Source organism: Nothobranchius furzeri, chromosome 6 (assembly GCF_043380555.1).
Source record: "Nothobranchius furzeri strain GRZ-AD chromosome 6, NfurGRZ-RIMD1, whole genome shotgun sequence".
NCBI lineage: Eukaryota > Metazoa > Chordata > Actinopteri > Cyprinodontiformes > Nothobranchiidae > Nothobranchius > Nothobranchius furzeri.
Window position 1 is genome coordinate 25,299,766 of NC_091746.1, and position 19,490 is coordinate 25,319,255.

At 42.7% G+C, this 19,490-nt stretch overlaps 1 long non-coding RNA gene across 1 annotated transcript in view; it reads right to left on the minus strand.

Moving 5' to 3' along the window:
- Positions 1-1,339: 1,339 nt before the first annotated feature.
- The window catches only part of LOC107393168 (uncharacterized), a 41,192-nt gene continuing 23,041 nt past the window's right edge, over positions 1,340-19,490 (minus strand). Inside the window, exon 3 of the long non-coding RNA XR_011520816.1 lies at positions 1,340-1,454. This is a non-coding gene — a long non-coding RNA (uncharacterized lncRNA). The remainder of the gene's footprint in view (positions 1,455-19,490) is intronic.

Here is a 19,490-nt window from a genome sequence, read left to right on the forward strand (position 1 = left end):
ACTAGTACTGTTTTTATTTCAGAAAGTACAATCTTCCCAGGAATTTCCATGTTACAAAGAGGATCGGTTGTTGATTAAATGGTAAAATGTCTTGCCATAACTTCCAGCTTTTAGGTATTCTGTTGGTTCTGAGTAACGTTACCTGCTATTAAAATCACTTGTTTTCCTTTAATAAGACAAACATGGTTTTAAAGAGGTTTTATCACACCTGCTGACAGTTTCGACTGAAAGCTTCAGTTTTCCTCAGAGCATCAGCGACTTTCTGGGAGCGCTACCCTCGTTTGTCTTATTAAAATAAAATAAAAGTAATTTTAGTTGATGACGATGATTTTAGTTTATAACAAAGACAAAATGAACGTATTTAGTAAATAACGTTACCTGCACTTAGGGTCCTAACTACTGATTACTTGATAAAACATCAGGGATGTGTATTTTTGAAATTCTGGTGATACGATACATATCACGATACAGGGGAGACGATACAATATATCGCAATATATTGCAATACATTCAGTCAGACGTTACAAGCAATTTTTTTTACTGAATTTATTGTAAGAATGTTCAATAAACAGTCCAAACTGATACGTAACATGTTTAACATGAGGTATCTGAACCATGATGGAGGGATTTACATTTCAATGGTGGAAACAAAACCCGTTGCACACTGCTGCCAACTACCGGGTGGCGATTGAATTGCACAAAACGAAAAGAAAATACACAAAAGTTTGCATGTAAATTCTTTCAAGAATTAGATACACAGCTTTTGAATATCGATGTAATAATCGCAGGAAAAATATCACGATATATTGCCATATCGATATTTCCGATACACGGCTTTTGAATATCGATATAATATTGTTGGAAAAAATATCACGATATATTGCCATATCGATATTTTCTTACATCCCTATAAAACATCACTTAAAAATGCGTGGGAGCAGCCTCAGGTTAAGTACCCACCTGGCTTGAACCACTGTCTAGATTTTACGGAGTAGTCAGCCGACCCCATTCAAGACGACTGCCACCAGCAGTTATCATCAGCAAAGATGAAACAGCAGAAAAACTTTAAAATCTAATCTTGATTTCCAAAAGGGTTTGAATAAAGGCAACTGAACTTCTTTGGTTTCTTGAAGACATTTTGTTTTGTCAGTGCTGACTGGAACATGGGAGGGTCATGCTCATGACATCGAATCTTTATTAGAACACCAAAATTAAAAGGTCAAAGGTCGGCTCAGGGCACAATAACGAGCAAAAATTCGGTGTCATTGTTGAGATTTGCAACTCTGTCATTTCTCAACAAAAGATGATTTAACAGGCTACTTTTATTCTTTTAGGATTACGAAGACTTTAATTTGAGCACCCATCGTGTCTTGCGTCCTCCTCCGCCCGTGGGAGTGAAGGTTGGGCAGCTGTCATGCAGCGGTCAGTCTAGGCGGAGCTCCTCCCACAGAAACCTGGGTCAGGAGGACATCAGAGGAAACAGAAAAACAGAAGTCGTTACAGGGAAACGGGCTAAAGATCAGTAAGTGGTCAGTTCCAGTTTCAGAGTGACCTCACTCTTTTACTAAAGGTCATTGTTGGTGATTGTTATGAGGAATGCTTCTTTATGATGTGTTTTATGGTCGTTTTCTCAGTAGCTTTAATGAGCTTTTCAGAAACGTGACTTCCTTTTTGAGACCTTTAATTGCCACTGATGCTCTGAAGCTTTTTTTTTGCTCACATGCATAATTATGCTCAACTACGGGCAGAAATTCAAAGAAGCACAGTGCAAACACCTCATACGAACAATTTTGTCAGTTTCTTTGAACGTGGGCGTGATGCACATTGACAGACAAGATGAGGGAGAACAAAGCAGCACAGAGAGAGACGAGCGTGGAGGTGCAATCATCCACAGCGGTGCGGGCGGCGCCCGCGGCTAGGCCGTATAAAGATGCCTTTTCTCTCTCCGTCATTGGCCATTAGCACATCACAGCGGTGCATGAAGGCTGCTGGCTGAGCCCGGAGGAGAGACCAATGCCAGGTGAACTGTGCGAGCCTGAACCCCACAACTTCAAGGAAACGATGAAATTCGTCTTTTTTGTACTAATGGATCATTCGTAAGGAGGAAAGTCGGCTGCAAACCTGCAGTTATTTAAAGTGAATCATGTTTCAGAGAATTTAAAATATCTGAAAGTCCGTTTCTGCTGTGAGTTTGCTGTCGTGAAACACAAGTCGTGCTTCAGGGGAAAATTTCACGTCTTGCAGAACTTTAGTCAGAAAAGGACAAGCCTAGAGAACGCCTCAAAGCTAATGCTAACGTTCATTTGGCCTTCGTTGCAACTTTAACTCTCTCTCCTTTCCGTCTTAGACACTAAAACACTTGCTGACTTTATTAAATGAACCAGAAGCAACGTCTCTGCCGTGTCTTTGGCAAGGTCCTCCATGCTGGAAGCTCAATGACCCGGAAGCGGCCTGTAGGTGTGGTGAGTCAGGTAGGGATGTTCGCCAGGGCAAATATGATGTCTGTCCCCTTCAGGAGGAGACAGCTCACCACCTCACATGACTTGTTTGGTTAAAAGACTCTTTAGTCCTCAAAGATCGGGCAGATGAACGCCATCAAACCGCCGTCCTGGCCTCGCTGAACCAAGCCCCCCGTGCACCAACAGCCCCGTTCCTCTCTGCCTCCACTCCTTTGTCGTTAGCCAGCTGCCCGTGGGAACCGAGCCCTCTTGTGCATGTAATCGCTTTAATGAAGACACGTTTAATCAGTGTGCTGTTCGTCTGTAGCTCGCAGATAGCGCCAAGGAGCCTCGTAGCAACGAGAGACCTTTAGCACAAGACATGATGACTGCTGAGGCCAAATGAGCATGGCAGGAAAAGACAGTTGGACTAAGCTGTCCCCTCGGGCTGAAGGAACGCATATGGAGCCGTCCTTCCCACTTTTCCTCCATCTACACAGATGCTTTAAGTCCCTGTCACTGTGATGGCTTTAAAAAGAAAAGCAAACGGCGCAAAGCGGGGCAATTAAATCCCGTTTGACTTTACATGCTCGATTGTTATTCTAACAGAGCTGGCTTTGTAAAATCTAAAATGTAAGAGTGGTTATTCTCTTGATCGTACTTGTGTAAAATTAAATTTTAGGGAAGTCCACGTTTCATTTGAAGATGCGTGAACATTCCTAGAGCTACAGGACTAGGATAGACTTTATCATTGACATGCAGCAGCATGCACAGCTCTGGGCACTTGTAGTAGGGTTGTAGTACACTTTCTGTAATATTCCAGGAAAGCACCCATTTAGAGAAAAAGGGATGCAGTTAGAAGTTTGGAATGTGATAAAGCACGTTACAAAGAAATGATTAAACCGTGTTTAGTGGTTGTTTAAAGGGCAAAGGTTATAGATGATATCTTACCTGCTTTAGATAGCTCGCTGAAGAACTTCAGTTCGCAGGGGAGAAGTTTAATTCAGACCAGATTGACAAGCTAATGGTTAGTTTGAATCTGAATCAGAACCCACTTTATTGTCCTGAAGCGTAGAAATGTGTCTCCGCAGTCCAGCCTGACCAAAGTTACAGGCGCGCAGTTAGGGTGGGGGACGGGGGGGATCTGTCCCCCAAAATTCAGATCGACCCCGATCCGTCCCCCGCGCTAAAGCCTGATTTATGCTTCTCCGTCTGCGTCAGTGCGGAGACACGCAACGCCATTATCTGTCCTTGCGTAGGGCTCCGGCAGGCACGCAAGTACGTACGGAGTCGAGCACACTTTTTTAAACATCCGTCGAACGAGACGGATTACGGAAGCTTGTGATTGGTCAGGATGCCGCTGTTGTTTACAGCGCCGCCATTGCAAAGAGAGCCGAGGATAACTAGCGGCAGACACGGAGAAGCTTGAAGAATACCTCGCGAAAAAACTCTAAAAATATGAACGTTTCATTCTCCCGTGACTGAAGGAGTGAAAAGATGCGCAGCAAGCGTTTTATTTGTGGACGGAAATGACAGGAAACATGGGTTTAGAGGTGGCGAGCGCATGAAGAGGTGGAGGAGGATGAGAGACAAATATGTCCGTGTTAAAAGTCTCTTATATACACAAAAAACACAATATAAACACACTATCTTAGACCGATACATGACAGGATACCACAGAACAGCGCTACGCCCTCTGTTGTCCTGCCGGGGAATTGCTTTGCAACGCTCTCCAGGAGACGGAGAAGTATGAGAGCAAAACGCTTCCGTCAATCCGTGTGTGTCTGTCCCTTGCGGAGCTGACGGAGAAGCATAAACCAGGCTTAAGGCCAGAAAGAAAACTAAATCGGATGTTAAGTGCTTGAAGCTCCTTTTTCCAATTACATTTAATGCAGCATGACGTAAGCAAACACCAACTCCAGAGGCGCCAAAGTGGTTGCTGCTAGGATGCAGGATGAAGCGAAAAAGACAAGCAACGTTTACTGCGTATTTAAAAAAGACCAACAACGTAGGCCTAAGTAGGCGGGACCGATCTGTCTGTTTATGCATGTTGGTTCTAGTTTCTGTACATTGTTGTCAGTTTTGGGACTTACTCGTTATAAACGCCAAAGCCTCATTGCTGACTTTAACAAGTCTCATCTACAAATATGATCCCTCGTGAAGTTACTACTTTACACCAGAAGATAGTGGAGATGTGGAACCTTCAGGCTGAGCTAGCGATGGGTACCGAATTCGGTTCTTTTTAAGGTACCGACCGAATTCCATAGTACCGACTGAGCACCGATTCACGTCATTTGAAACGGTGCCTCGTTTCGGTACCCGTCCTTCATAACGAGAACTTGCCAAGACAGCTGCACATGTGCAAGAGCGTTATGTCGTCGGTCGCTGCGAGTGAGTTGTAAACAGAGCAGCATGGTAGAAAGAACGCACGCTAAAGCTTGGGTCCACTTCACTAAATGTGATGGGTAACTGGGTGATGATGAAACCAGCGACAACGAACTAAGTGAGACATTCTCATCTTAATCTGCTCCGGTAGGTAAATAAAATGTTTAAGATAACATTAGCTTGATATGTTAGCTTCCGTTCCGCTAATGGTGCGTTCGCTTTCTCCTCGGAACTCAGAATTTCCGACTATAAGAACATGAACACACTCTAAAGTTTGGCTTCACTTTACTAAATGCGACGGATGGTTGGGAGAAGATGAAACCAGCGACAACGATCATCGTTTTAATCTGCTCCAGCAGCTAAATAAACTGTTTAAGATAACGTTAGCTTGATATGTTAGCTTCCATTGCCACCGTTGTTATCAGCTAATGGTGCGTTCGCTTTCTCCTCGGAAATTCTAACTTCCCAGTAGGAAAAATTAAATGAAGGAGGACGGCAAAAGGAATGAAGATACACAGTAAATTTAGTTCACAGTAAAGATGTTTGCTTCAGTTTAATTATCAGCTTATAAAACTACAAGGACAATGTTAAAATACAAACAGTTGTATGTTATTTATCGTGATATTTATCAAATATGGTTATATATTGAGAAAAATATATATTTAATTATAAAAGAGAATTAAAATATTAAACACTCAAAAGTATCTAAAATTGGTACCGTTAAGTACCGGTATCGATTCCTAGGTACCGGGAATTAGTACCGAATCGATTCAAATGTCAAAGGTACCCATCCCTAGGCTGAGCAAATTTTGGAGTTTTTAGAGTTTGAAAATTGCCTCCCGCCGAGAGACTCCCAGTCGGGAAGAGGAGGAGATGCACCCAGCATGAAGAGGGCAAATAATTAGATAAAACGTATAATTGCCGGCAGGTCTGGTCTTTGTTGACTGATCACTTTGTCTGCTAATGACTGACTCCGATTATGAAGCAGAATATTGACTCTGATGAAGAAATTCACTCATCCAGCCGGGAAGATTGACGCTGCTGCAGCATCAGACAGCTGGTGCTGCACGAGAGGTGTGTGGAGTTTACAAGCTCCAAACGTTGGGTTTGATGTTTGTTTAACCTTCTCTGGGACGTGATAGATGTAGAAACGATGGTAAAACACAGCTAACGTGACAGACGTAGCGACAATGTAAAAAAAAAGCCGTAAAAAAGGGGCAGATGCCGATGTGTTACTTATGGAAGTCAAAGTGTGTCATATAATCATAAAAAAGGTCAAATATAAAATTTTAAAACAGCTTTATATATTTATATATAAATTAAAACTTTCCAAATATAATGAAAATTTCTAAATAACGCAACTATATGAAGGAACATCTGTTGGTCAGGCTGAAAAGTTTGGGAACTACTGCTCTAAGTGATACGTGAATAGGGTCGAGCATCGATTGGAACCGGTTCCAACTGTTAGTTTTTCCCGGAATCGTTCAAAGTTTTTTTATTTCGATTCCTAGTTTTGATTCCTAGAACGCCGACCAGAAGAGGAATCCGCGGCCGATCTCCGTGAAAAATAAACGTGATCTGCAAATTGTGATCTAGGCTTTTCAGAGCTGATCACACCAGCTGTCTGTGTGCAGCACGAGCCCCCCCCCCCCCCCCCCCCCCCCCCCCACCCAGATCTAAACAAACATGTCTGCCGAACTTTTACTCCGTGATGTAAACGTTTACTCCTGCAGCGTAGAGGAAACGTGTTAAATACGTCAACACGGTGGATTTAATAGAAGCTTTAAAGAACAAACTCTGGACGGTGTGAGGTGAGTTTGTCTCACTGCAGAAATAAAAACACACACGGAGCGTCAGCAGTCAGACGCAGCCGCTCACCAACACTCGTGTGTGTGTGTGTGTGTGTGTGTGTGTGTGTGTGTGTGTGTGTGCGCGTGTCAGAAGGCTGAACAATAACCTGTAGAATAATTAAAAGTCATCTTGCCAGAGCAGTTTCTCTGTGGTGGACCACACCAGCTTCTGCCACAATAAATATTTATAATAATAATAATAAATCACACACAAAGTTGTGAACATTTTTAATTTCCTTTCTGAACTATTTCTGGGGGAGGGAGCTGAGCCAGAAAGCCAGGCTCTCGATTTACCGGTCGATCTACGTCCCAATCCTCACCTATGGTCATGAGCTTTGGGTAATGACCGAAAGAACGAGATCGCGGATACAAGCGGCCGAAATGAGTTTCCTCCGTAGGGTGGCCGGGGTCAGCCTTAGAGATAGGGTGAGGAGCTCGGACATTCGGGAGGGACTCGGAGTAGAACCGCTGCTCCTCCGGATCGAAAGGAGCCAGTTGAGGTGGTTTGGGCATCTGGTCAGGATGCCTCCTGGACGCCTCCCTGGGGAGGTGTTTCGGGCATGTCCTGCCGGCAGAAGGCCCCCGGGTCGACCCAGGACACGTTGGAGAAGTTACATCTCCAATCTGGTCCGGGAACGCCTTGGGGTCCTGCCGGAGGAGCTGGTGGACAAGGCCGGGGAGAGGACGGTCTGGAGCTCCCTAGTTGGGATGCTGCCCCCGCGACCCGGACCCGGATAAGCGGAGGAAGACGACGACGACGACGACGAACTATTTCTGTTGAGTTTTAATGTTTAAAATCTGTTAGATTGTTACTGACAGCAGCTACATTTAAGATTCACTTCCTGTTCTGACTGAATGCTGCTGCAGCATGGAGGTGTAGTTCTCAGTCATCCTGGACATGATCATCCTGAGAGTTTTAGCTGAAAACAGCTGGACGTTTCTGGATGTGTTGGAGACATTTAGCCTCTCATCCCAGAGGCTTCTTCCACACTTTGGTTGTGGTCAGAAACAAACACACTGGTTGTGCTGCAAGTCTTTTTCTTTTTTTCTCCAAAACATGTTTTTGTCTAAATGAAGGTGATGTTGTTGTTTATAGAGTTAGAATTCATGTTGAGGTTATTTCATCAAGTAGGACCTGTGGTTAGCTGGCTCATGTTAAACATGTCACGTCTTGAAAGAATCGAAATTTGGAATCGATAGGAATCGGAATCGAAACGAGGAATTGGAATCGTTCAAATTCAAACGATGCCCAACGCTATAAGTGAATATTGTTTTTAAATATATTTTATGTGCAGTTTTTTAGGGCTTTTATGTTTTCTGTAAAGATTGTTATGCTGAAAATCATTTAATGTTTTGTATAAAGCACGAGGTTTTGGTTGGTAACTGATTGGGAGAATAACAAATGACTGACTTGGATAGTGTTGATCAGGCAGAGCTTTGTTACCAGCGTTCCACTGCATAATGGCTTCAAACACGTATATAATAGTGTTAGTTTTTACGTAAACCATTGGATGAAATTAAACAAGCTGACTGAGCTCCAGTTGAGGCTCTTGCAATAGGTTGTGGATGTGTGCGTGTGTGTGTATGTTTGGGGGAGGGTACATTGGAACTTTGTCCCCCCCAGTTTGAAAATCCTATCTGCGCCCCTGCAAGGTTACACACAAAACATGAAGAACATAAAGAGATACAGGCAGACCACGATCAAGGCAAACACAAAATTGGATTGCTGTTGTTTTAAAACAACTTCAGTCTGAATATGTTCAGACATCTACGCATGTTTAAGTGAAGCTTTTCTAACCTTACTCCGTCCCAGAATTTGTATTTGTATGTGTGTATATGTGTGTGTAGGGTTGGGGGGGTGGAGTGGGGGGGATGCTGTGTCTGACCCCGGCCAGGAGTTCCTCTTTTTGTTACAAAAATAGGGGAAGTGAATGTAGAGTGGCAGGAGGCCAGGGCGTGGAGGATGTGGGTACACCACATTTTCATTTCCTCCCTGAGTTGCTCTAATGGACCAGATGTGGTATCAGTGTGGCGACAGCAGGTTTGAGATGGTTCGGGTCAATCGGACAACAGATGGATCCAAATATGTGTTTGTATCATGAGTCGGGTCACAGTGAGCCCAAAGCACAATCGCTATTAGATGTTTGGTATAATAAACAAGGATGCTGAGATCTCTAAACAAATAAAGCTTCTATTTATCTTTATAAGTCATACTTTGCTTTCTGAATTCTGGGCATCACATAATAATCAATACATTTTAATAATCACCTGTAATGTAATGATTGCCTCTGATGCAACAGCCTTAATTGGCTGATGAATTATATTATTATGTGTGATACTGACGACCCTAACACAGTGTGTTTTACTGGAAAAGGGGCTGATGCAGCTCAGACGCCTACGTGTTCATTTACTACATCAACACATAGGTTTATAACATAAACTGAGAACATAGATGACAATATCAGCCAAGCTCTGCACAGAAAGATAAACATAGCTACTGTTATTTAAATTACCTGCCGGGAAATTGTGTAGGCTGAAGCTTTAACCTCAAACCAATACCACAGCTTTTCATTTGACATCTCGAGAGAAAACAAGCCAAGTCATTTACCAGCTACTGTGATTAATACAACAATTTACCCTCGTGCGAATGCGTTCTCGTTCTCACAGGTCAGCGGTGTGAATTGTTGGTTCCCAATTTCTTTCTGGAATCAAGGGGCTGGTGAGGAGGAATGCTGCACACGAGCCGTGCAGAAGGTGTTGCACATAGATAAAAATCATGACTTCACAAGAAACCCGGTTAAAATCCAGATCAACATGTGACCATGTTTCACTCTAATGCTGATGAATAACCACACACGCAAAGTGATGGTAGATAAGCAAAAGTCTACCTTGTAATTGCATTACTCTGTGTGTGTGTGTGTGTGTGTGTGTGTGTGTGGGTGGATGGGGGGTAAATGCCATTGTGCATTTATTTGTTTAATTCACTTCAGGTTAAAGTGACTTTTCGGACTTTTTAATTTTTATGCTCGCGATCCCCCCCCCCCCCCCCCCGGCCAAAAGCTGAGGGGGCAATCGTTGCTTGTTGTTAGCCTCAAGGGCAACATGCTGATTATCACTTGTAAGTTGCTTTGGACAAAAGCGTCTGCTGAATACATAAACATAAACAGCGTAACGGCAGCTTCAATAGTAGGCTCGTGCATGGGGCGCGCATGCTGTACGTGCACACTCCTTAACGAAAATAACAGCTGAGACAGTTCCGTGTGTGTGTGTGTGTGTGTGTGGCCCGGAGGACAGAGGACAGGAGAACACACAGCTAATTAATTAAATAATGTGGTTCTGTACCTTTCTCTTCAGCACAGCCGACAAAGGTTTATGATGGGTCAGTCCTCCTGCATGCTCAGATCATTCCCTTCCCTTGCTTGAAAAATTGTTCCAAAGTGAAAGTTGAACCCACATCTTTTTTATCTGTGAATTCAATGCCGTTCGGCGAGTCTCAAATAAAAATTTGGGCATCTTACTGTAAAAAAATATACCATTAATGTAAAAAAGAAACTCTAAATGAACTATGTTCACACCCAGAATTGAACCCAGGTCATCTGCATGGGAGTCAGACATCTTACAAGGTGAGCTACACTCTAGTAACATTTACAGCATCTGTAACTTTTATATCATTGATGACAGCTGAAACAACGTCAAACCAAAGAACGGTTAGAAGCAAAAATGGCTATTTTGTTGCTAATTTGCAGGAAATATCTAGAAGAAAGTTCTACAGAAAGTAGCTAAGGGTCCTCAGAAATGTAGCTAGCTTTGTCACTAGGCGTTAGGAACCGCGACAAAGTGGCACTGCCTCTCTCTCTGCTGCTAAAGCTACGGATAGCAAATGCTACGGGCGATGCCTGAGCGTGAGCGCGCATGAAGCAGCCTGCTCGACCCGAGCATCTCTCTTTTTCTGTGATTTTACAGAAAAACAGGCAATCACAGTAAAAATGCCAGGGCTCATTCTACAGGACCAGGACATTGCAGGAGAATGTATGAAGAAGACATTTATTATTTCTATACATGTTTTGGCCGTCAAACTTCCATAACGTCCCTTTAAAGAAGATTTAACCTTGCTAAGGAACGGTTTAAATGAACACGTTCTGCTGACTTCCACAGAGCTGAAGGTTACACCTCCTCCCCACACATGACTCTGAATAAACATATCCACAAATTCCTCTCCCTTCTGGAGTTCACATTCAGCACAATTTATTTATTTTTCCTGACGTCAGCATTCAGTATTTTACAAAATTTGGATTTAAGCTCACGAGTTCACTTTGATCTATAGCAGCACAAAGTCAAACGCCTGGTTTTTGCACTAAATACAAAAAGATGTTCTAATCTTGTGCAAAAACGTTTTGCATTAAATACGTAAATAAACAATAAGTCTACGTCAGTAAACAGGAAATGAGCATTTAGGGTCACACTTAGCATGGCTTTTAACATGTTCTATTTTCACTGGCAAATTTATTTTATGAATACCACATTTCTGCTTTTTTATTGCAGATGGGATGTTACTCTTCCTCAACCATTATGAAAAATAACTCCAAAAAGTAGGTTTCCTTGGTAAGAGGATCTATTTTAAGGTGTGCCCTTAAAGCAGGGGTATTCTATTCTGGGCCTGGAGGGCTGGTATCCAGCACGTTTTAGTGGTTTCTCTGCTCCAACACACGTGGTTCGGTGGTCGCTGAAAACCGGTGTCGGAACGTTAGCGTTGAATGTGCTCATTCCCAAGGCCCTGTGTGTTTGCGTGGAATGTCGTTGGTGGAAGTGTTTAAGGTGCAAATAAAATTGGGGGCAGGTTGCCACAGGAATGCGGAAATGGGGTCCATACCCGCACTCCCTGACTTGTCCACCCCCCAAGGTCCTATGTGCATGTTTGTGTGATGACGTGAGGGAGCAGGAGGAGAAAAATATGTGGGGATGGGGAGGAATGGCTGGTTGGGCTTAGCCCTCCAGGGAGCCAGCTCCCCCACTGGCCCCTCTGTTGTCGAAATGCCACCCAGGGCATGGAGACCCCAGCCCATCTTGCCAGGGCCCAAAGCAGCAGCATCACAGAGCCTCACGGAGTCCGAGGGCACCAACCCAGCCCCACCCCAGCAGAATATCTATGCCCATCCCTGCTTGGAAGGTCATTCCACATTTGTGGAACGATGCATGAGAAGAGTCTGGATCGTCCTGAGCGTGGTGTCGGCACTGCTAGCCGACGATCTGGTGATGACCGGAGCAGCCGGGCTGAGACGTAAGCCTTTGCAAGAGGATTCAGATAGATGGGAGCCGTACCATCTCGGACTTTGTATGCTAGTGTTAGCAATTTGAATTTGATGCGTGCTGCTAGCGGTAGCCAGTGGAGCTCAATGAACAGAGGGGTGACGTGTGCTCTTTCTGGCTGATTGAAGACCAGACGCGCCGCTGAGTTCTGGACCATTTGAAGAGGTCTCACAGTACAGCCTGGAAGACCAGTTAGAAGGGCGTTGCAGTAATCCCATATTTGTTGAGAATGCCCCCAGAACATGCTCCCAGGTTGACCCAGGACACCATGGAGTAATTATATCTGCATGTTGGTCAGGGAACGCCTCTGGATCCTGTCGGTGGGCCTGGTTGCCGGGAGTCTCTCTGGTGGGGCTTCTACTCCCACAACACGGACTTTGGTGAAAATGGAAAAGTGGACAGTAGTAATGATAGTTGAATGTTTATTATCACGGCTGTCATATGTAAATGTGCCTCATTCTGCACTATAAGTATGACTAAATGACTTCCATATTTAACAGTTTGTGTTAATGCAGCAGAAGGGAAACTACAGATTTGCAAAATGTCAAATTTTCTGTCCAAATACTGTTCATACATATCAGGCGTAGTCAACCAGTAAACAGGTTTTTCAGTTAGATCATTTCACTCTTCATGTTCTTATATATATATATATAAAAGGGATGTAAGAAAATATCGATATGGCAATATATCGTGATATTTTTTCCAGCAATATTATATCGATATTCAAAAGCCGTGTATCGAAAATATTGATATGGCAATATATCGTGATTTTTTTTTCCTGTGATTATTACATCGACATTCAAAAGCTGTGTATCTAATTTTTGAAAGAATTTACATACAAACATTTGTGTATTTTCTTTTCGTTTTGTGCAATTCAATCGCCACCCGCTAGTTGGCAGCAGTGTGCAGCGGGTTTTGTTTCCACCACTGAAATGTAAATCCCTCCATCATGGTTCAGATACCTCATGTTAAACATGTTACGTATCAGTTTGGACTGTTTATTGAACATTCTTACAATAAACTCAGTAAAAAAAATTGCTTGTAACGTCTGACTGAATGTATCGCAATATATCGTGATGTATCGTATCGCCAGAATTTCAACAATACACATCCCTGATATATAAATATCCTATATATTTAAAATCTACAACCAGTCCCTAAAACAGAGAAATGCTTGTAGCTGAGCTTAAAAATGTTTTCTTAGTAAATCTTAGCTTGAGCTTGGGAACTTCTCCGCTTTCCATATGTATGGTTTCTATAAGTGCCAGTCAGTCACAGGAGCTGCAGAGAAACATGCAGCACCAGCTGCTCCGAGTGTTGCCGTGATGTAAGGCACGCCATCAGAAGCAAAAACATGAAATCATGCACGCAGAACTCTCTGGACTTGTTGCTTGGTGTAGATGCATCCCTGCTCATCTAATGATGAGAAATGTTCACCTAGGTGGTTACGGGGAGAGGATGGCACTTCTAACTGTGTAGTTAGTGGCTGGTGCAAGTCTGGCTGAAACTGTGTAGGCGCACGAGGTTCATTCTTCCTGGAAATGGAGCCAGTAGAGCTGCAGAGAAGTGGATGCTGTGATATGCCTCCCTTTATTCTTAATGCGTAGGGGGGTCTGGGGTGTGCAGCCGCTGAGTTGTTGTGAAGGATTTCATATTTTCAGCAGCATTGTTTACAGAAACACAGTCTTAATTACCGTGATATGAACATTCAGAATAATTATGCAAATAAAATAATTATGAAGTGGTTCTTTTTGAGGTTACATGCGTATTCTATTAAGTTATTTAGTCAGTTTATAATCACCAGTCAGCTTATTAGTCATTTATGTAGATTAATATTTCACCTGAATTTTCTTCTTCGCTGTCTTAAAGCTGCAGCAAGTGAAGCCCACTTCTATTTTACTTACCAGAAGTGGTTTACCAGTCTGGGTTTTTACACACACACACACACACACACACACACACGCACGCACGCACACACACACACACACACACAGAGGAACTTTCCTGTCAAAGGACAGTTGTTCTCGTTCTAAGAAAGCCAAAAGCACACAATGGTCAGAGGTTATTTTTTTTATATCTGCTCATGATGAACATTTCCTCTTAAATCTAGAAGTGAGCCGTGCAACAATTATGCTCCTGCTTAAATATCAGAAACGATTCCCAGTGCCTTTAAAGAGCAGATGTCATGTGTGTGTGTGTGTGTGTGTGTGTGTGTGTGTGTGTGTGATAATTCTGTCATCCTTTCATGCCTTTTATCTGACATTCTTCTGATGTCATTTCCCTGATAGATTAGTCGTTATGTTGCAGCCTTCCACTGTTTACATAAGAAACCAACTGAAATGGTTTCCAGGTGATCATTTGAACACAACGATGATCACGTGTCTTCTTTGGTCCCCGCCGGCCGCACAGCTGTAAAAGACAGGAATGCCTGGTCGTGCCGCTCTTCGTTATTATTTGTATTCCATGTAAATGTTTACATTTCTCAGATTTTGGTGATAGCTAACAAAAGAAACACTATTTTTTAAGCTCTCAGAATTTGGATTCACACTTTTAGTGAAAAACATTGAAAGACTTGTTCTATTGATGTTAATCATCCATTTATACAGAGTAGGAGGACAAGAAGGTTGTATTTGTTTATTCCTTACATCCTCCCAGTATCTTTTAATTTCAACAAAGAAGTGGAGAAAAACTATTATTTGTAAATTGTTATGTCGTATTAATCTTGACTTATTATGAAACCAATTTATGCAATCGTCTGTGACGCTAATTGGGATTTTCCCAGTGATGCACTTTCAGTCTTACTAGTTTTTGAGCGATAGCTCAGATTGCCTGAAGTGGGATTCTGCAGAACGGCCACTGATAGTTAACATACTTGCTGAAGATAACTGGTTTAACTCTTCTTTTCTGAAGCAACTAAAAACCATATAGGGAGTTATCAGGCAGGGAGCAGGTAATAATTTGTCATTGACCGTACTAATTGACTTGTTTTTTTAAAATACATTTGCTGGGGTTTCTAGTATGAACAAATGCCTTGTGAGTAACGTTCTGTGAAATAAAAGCTCTGGCGCTCATCTTTCATGGGGTAGGAGTTTGAGGAGTGGGGAAACAGAAAACAGCAGGATTACAGTTGTACTCATTAATATTCATGATATGCAAACATCTCACCTATGATTGACTAACTCTATTTGATCTTCTTTCTTGGTAAAAAAAATACAATGTTTAAGTGTCATCTCTACAAATAACACACGTCTGAACCAGTTCTGCCATGCTGTGGAGTTGCTAAGGCTAATGGTTAGCTTCTACTAGCTGAGATGTGCTCTGCTCTCTCCTGGCTGCAAAATCAAATCATTCTTCCATGGTTGCATGACAAGGTGGGCTGGGCCATCAGTAGTAATTTTTCTGTGCCACAGAAGAGACAGGCTTTTTCTGACCTGATCATTTCCATAGAATTTTCTTTCCTTGACTAATGCAGGCAATGGAGGTTGATGAAATGTTTCACATGCAGAATACAGACATATACGCAGACGTGGACTGGCACTGCCTATTGAAGTTGCCGTAGTGGCCGGCCGCCATCTTGGATGAGTCTCTATTCGCCCCCCAGTGCATTTATTTCGAAATGCATTTACCCAACTTAAAAACACATTTCATTAGGCTTTTTCTCTAAATCAGACATGTGGTATGGGATGATAGTTAAAATGTAAGTATAATTGCATGAAAATAAATAAAAAATTAAATCCTAACAGGTAGGCTAGAAAAATCCCACGTGATCTGTTTTCAATAGTGCGCCGGCTGCACAAAAAAACGAGGTGTTTCTCAATATCAAGGAACCTTGCCTTGATGTCTTGGCCCCACCCCGGTTGCCTAGGAGATACGTCATCGGGAGCCAGCCGCCAAGACGTGTTCCAATCGGTTCCAATGTTCGTGTTCTGCCGAGGCGTGTGTTCTCCATTTTGTTAGCTGTTTAGCTAGCTGAGCAAGGACACACGGGAGGTGTCTTGTAGCCTAGCCTTGGACAAAAATTACCCAGAATACACCGCGGCATTTTCAAAAGGACGGCGGATCAGAAGCCGGCAGCTACTTCGGGGACAAATTTCAAGTTTAAAAGTAAGTCAGCTAATTTAAAATGTTTTTTTTAGATCCAAAGAAGTTATCTATGGTTGGTTAGTTGCTTTGTAGTTGCAGCTTCGGTGGCTAGTGGGTAGTAACTCACTTATGTTTTTTATTTAATAAACATGTACACAATTTAAAAAGTAAAAGGCTCATTAAATATTTATACTGAAACTTATACGTATAAAATATAATGTTATCTCCTGTGTCACGTGATGTTACGTGACCGCTGTGGAAGCCACGGTCACATGATGCAAGTCTGTTCCATTTAACCGTTTTCTTTGACCAAGGAAGGACCGTGTCCTCGTAAGCAAGGCGCCTGGCCTCACAAGATACCGCCTCGCAAGGCCAGGCGCCTTGACATTGAGAAACACCCAGGCATAGTTGTTCACCCTGTGTTGACTCCAGCTGGGTAATGATGTTAAACTCTCCAGCGCCCAATGAGGCGTCTACGTATTCACGTCTATGGTTCAGCATGCATATGGAAGTCATAGCATTCAGCAACACCTTTACAAATCTTTTTCTCCATAAATGCTGTATATACTGTATATGCCTTCTACAGGCAAATGTCGGTCACAACCAATACAGTCAGACAACAGTAAAAACACAAATTTATCCATTGTTTCCCCTAGGAGTTTTTCCAGCTGTGTGTGTGTGGGGTGGGGTGGGGGTGGGGGGGTGGGGGGGGCGCTTGGGGAGAAATTATGACAAGTCTCTAAATAAAGTAAAATTTTCCAGTGCAGATTGGAGACAACCCATAGAAACACCGATTTGATCTCATTTCAGAGAAAAATAGAACAGGTTAGATGCACCTAATAAATAAAATTACTAACAAACTCAGGAATCTTTCTTTGCTTCACTGTTCTGATGCTGAGAATATCACTAATGCGGATCAAAGGAGATACACGGATGAATGCACCTCTTATTTATTATTTGGAGACTACATTTACTGCAGCTGGCAGAGGCAGAGATTTTTTTCTATTGATACACGGAGTTTACAGAATCATTTTTATAGGGGAAAACTGCAGGAGGGAGCGGTAAAATACAGGGGGTCCCCAGCAAAAACAAGAAACTTTACGAGTCTGATGAAACCCGCTGGTTTTCCATCAGGCAGTCACGGGGCAGCTCCAACGACCCAGTGGCTGTGCTGGGGCAATGTTATCGAGCTCAGTCCGGCTCGGCAGAGGGTGAACGAGCCGAGGCGACGTCGTGCTCTGCTTAAGAAGAAGCGTTATTTTCCCGCTTCAGAAGAAGCGTCCAACGTGTTTTTACGCTTTCTCCGAGACATGTCACGTCGCTAAGTTGTTTGTGCCGCGCGCTAACACGTCAATAGTGCAGCGTAGCCTGCTGGAGGTTTTAAGGGTTCGGATGAAACACCCGACCTCTCAGGCTGCTCACTCATCGATCTTAAGTTGTCGCTGTTGCGCTCACGCCGTAATACAGTATTAGATGCGGTTAAAGTCAGACATGAAAAAATAAATAAATTTTACATGAATAAGTGATGCTTAGCCTGGTGGGGGGAGGAGAACCTGGCCTAATAAGCACTGGAGGAAACCCTGTCAAGATCGTCAACACTCGTTTATTTTAATGCTATTGAAACATGTAAACCAAAAAGCATTATATCCACTGCTACCTTTCTAATTTTAAACTCAGTAACTTATGCTGTAACTTCACCTTGCCCTGCCTGCTCCTTGCTGCCCACCGGCTGTGATCACAAGCGACAACATAGTAGTTCCCGCTGCTTCTTCGGGAAACGGCGCAAAAGAAAACTTGGGATCTTGTAGGCGTGGCGGTGGGATTTGTAAGGGAATCCCTATTATCTTACCTTTTTGGACCCATTGTTGGCATCTTTTCTACCAAAATTCCTAACATAGCGCACCTACGTAACCTTATAACCATTTAGTTTGCAAGCTAATGTAGCTAGCCCAGCTCTGGCCTCACTTCCTGTTCCTGTTGGAATTGTTGCTTGGTGTTTTGATGCTCCTTGATCATCTCCAAGTGCAGGCGAGTGGAATGATGCCGAATGCATTTGCTACACGCGTTTTCTTTTGCAGTCTTTGGTAGTCATTTCCTTATACAGCTGATACAGAGAGGATCTTCATTAATTAAAGCTTTCTTCTCTTCAATATTCCTTGACCTTGCGAAGGTTCGGCACTTGGTAATGCCATGTGTGTCATCTTTGCAGAATGGGCTGGGTGGCTTTGGTCCCAAGCTTGAGGTTTCTAGTGTTCCTGAGAATCTTGGACTGAATACTTTGGATTTCTTGAAAAACACACCTGTAATCTTATAGGAAGGGAGAGCCAAGGGTTGAGAAGAGCTCTCTTCAGAGCCTGGCTAGGAGTTGTGGAGTCTTCTGTGTGGCCCACAGTGGCTCCATCTGTGCACAATCTGTTCTGGTAGTTTCTTAAGAAGTTTATGATTTTCTCCAGTCGTTTAAATTAGCCAGGCCTCCAACGTGAGGAATGACCTCGATGCAACCACGAGGTAAATCTACAAACTCTGTGAGATGACAGGTCAGTTGCAGCAAATTTTTGGCTATTTTATCAGTCGGTCTCTAGAAGGCCTTTCAAATATAAATGAACTTTTCCTGTAGAACCTCCCAGACACCCTGCTTCATCAGAATCCTTCCATAACTCTTTAACACCAACATCAGGGAGATGTATTTGGCAAATTAGCTTCATGAAGCATTTCTTCCAGTCCGTAAACTTTAATGGGTCACCGGTGGACTCAGCAGCAAGCAGCGATTTCATTTTATGACCTGAGAACATAGACGTGATCATTTCACAACAATGAATCCGTGTGAGCTTAGTAACCATCTTTATTTAGGCTTTAACAGCTCTTTGTTTTTGCTGGGCAGTTATAAAACTTTAAATGTTTCAAAAATTGTTCCTAACAGTTGCACACAAAACATAACATTTACCGTACAATAATAAAAATCATAATAATTGTAGGAGTCCACTGTGAAGATTTTTAATTTACTTGTAATGCAAATGCTCGCAGTAAGATTTATGATTAAACATAATTCACAAATTGTAAACATAAAAGTTGGTTCACAGCCCAATATTGTTTTTATTTTTATTTAACCCTTATTTAACCAGGGAAATCCTTCGAGATTGAGTCTCTTTTGCGAAGGTGCCCTGGCCATGAAGGCTACCGTATAAGTTTCACATAAAATACAGTTAATAAAAGCAATGAACAAACATAAAGCTTTGACATTACAAGGGTTTGACCAATGTTAGGAGATAAAAGATATATGTGTATACACATACATACACACACACCCACAAACATACACACACACTCACATGTATATGTACATGTACACAAACACATACAATGGCAGGAACATACCAGACGTAATGCATTAATAGTACAGTGATTGTTGTGCTATTGTGTAAACTCT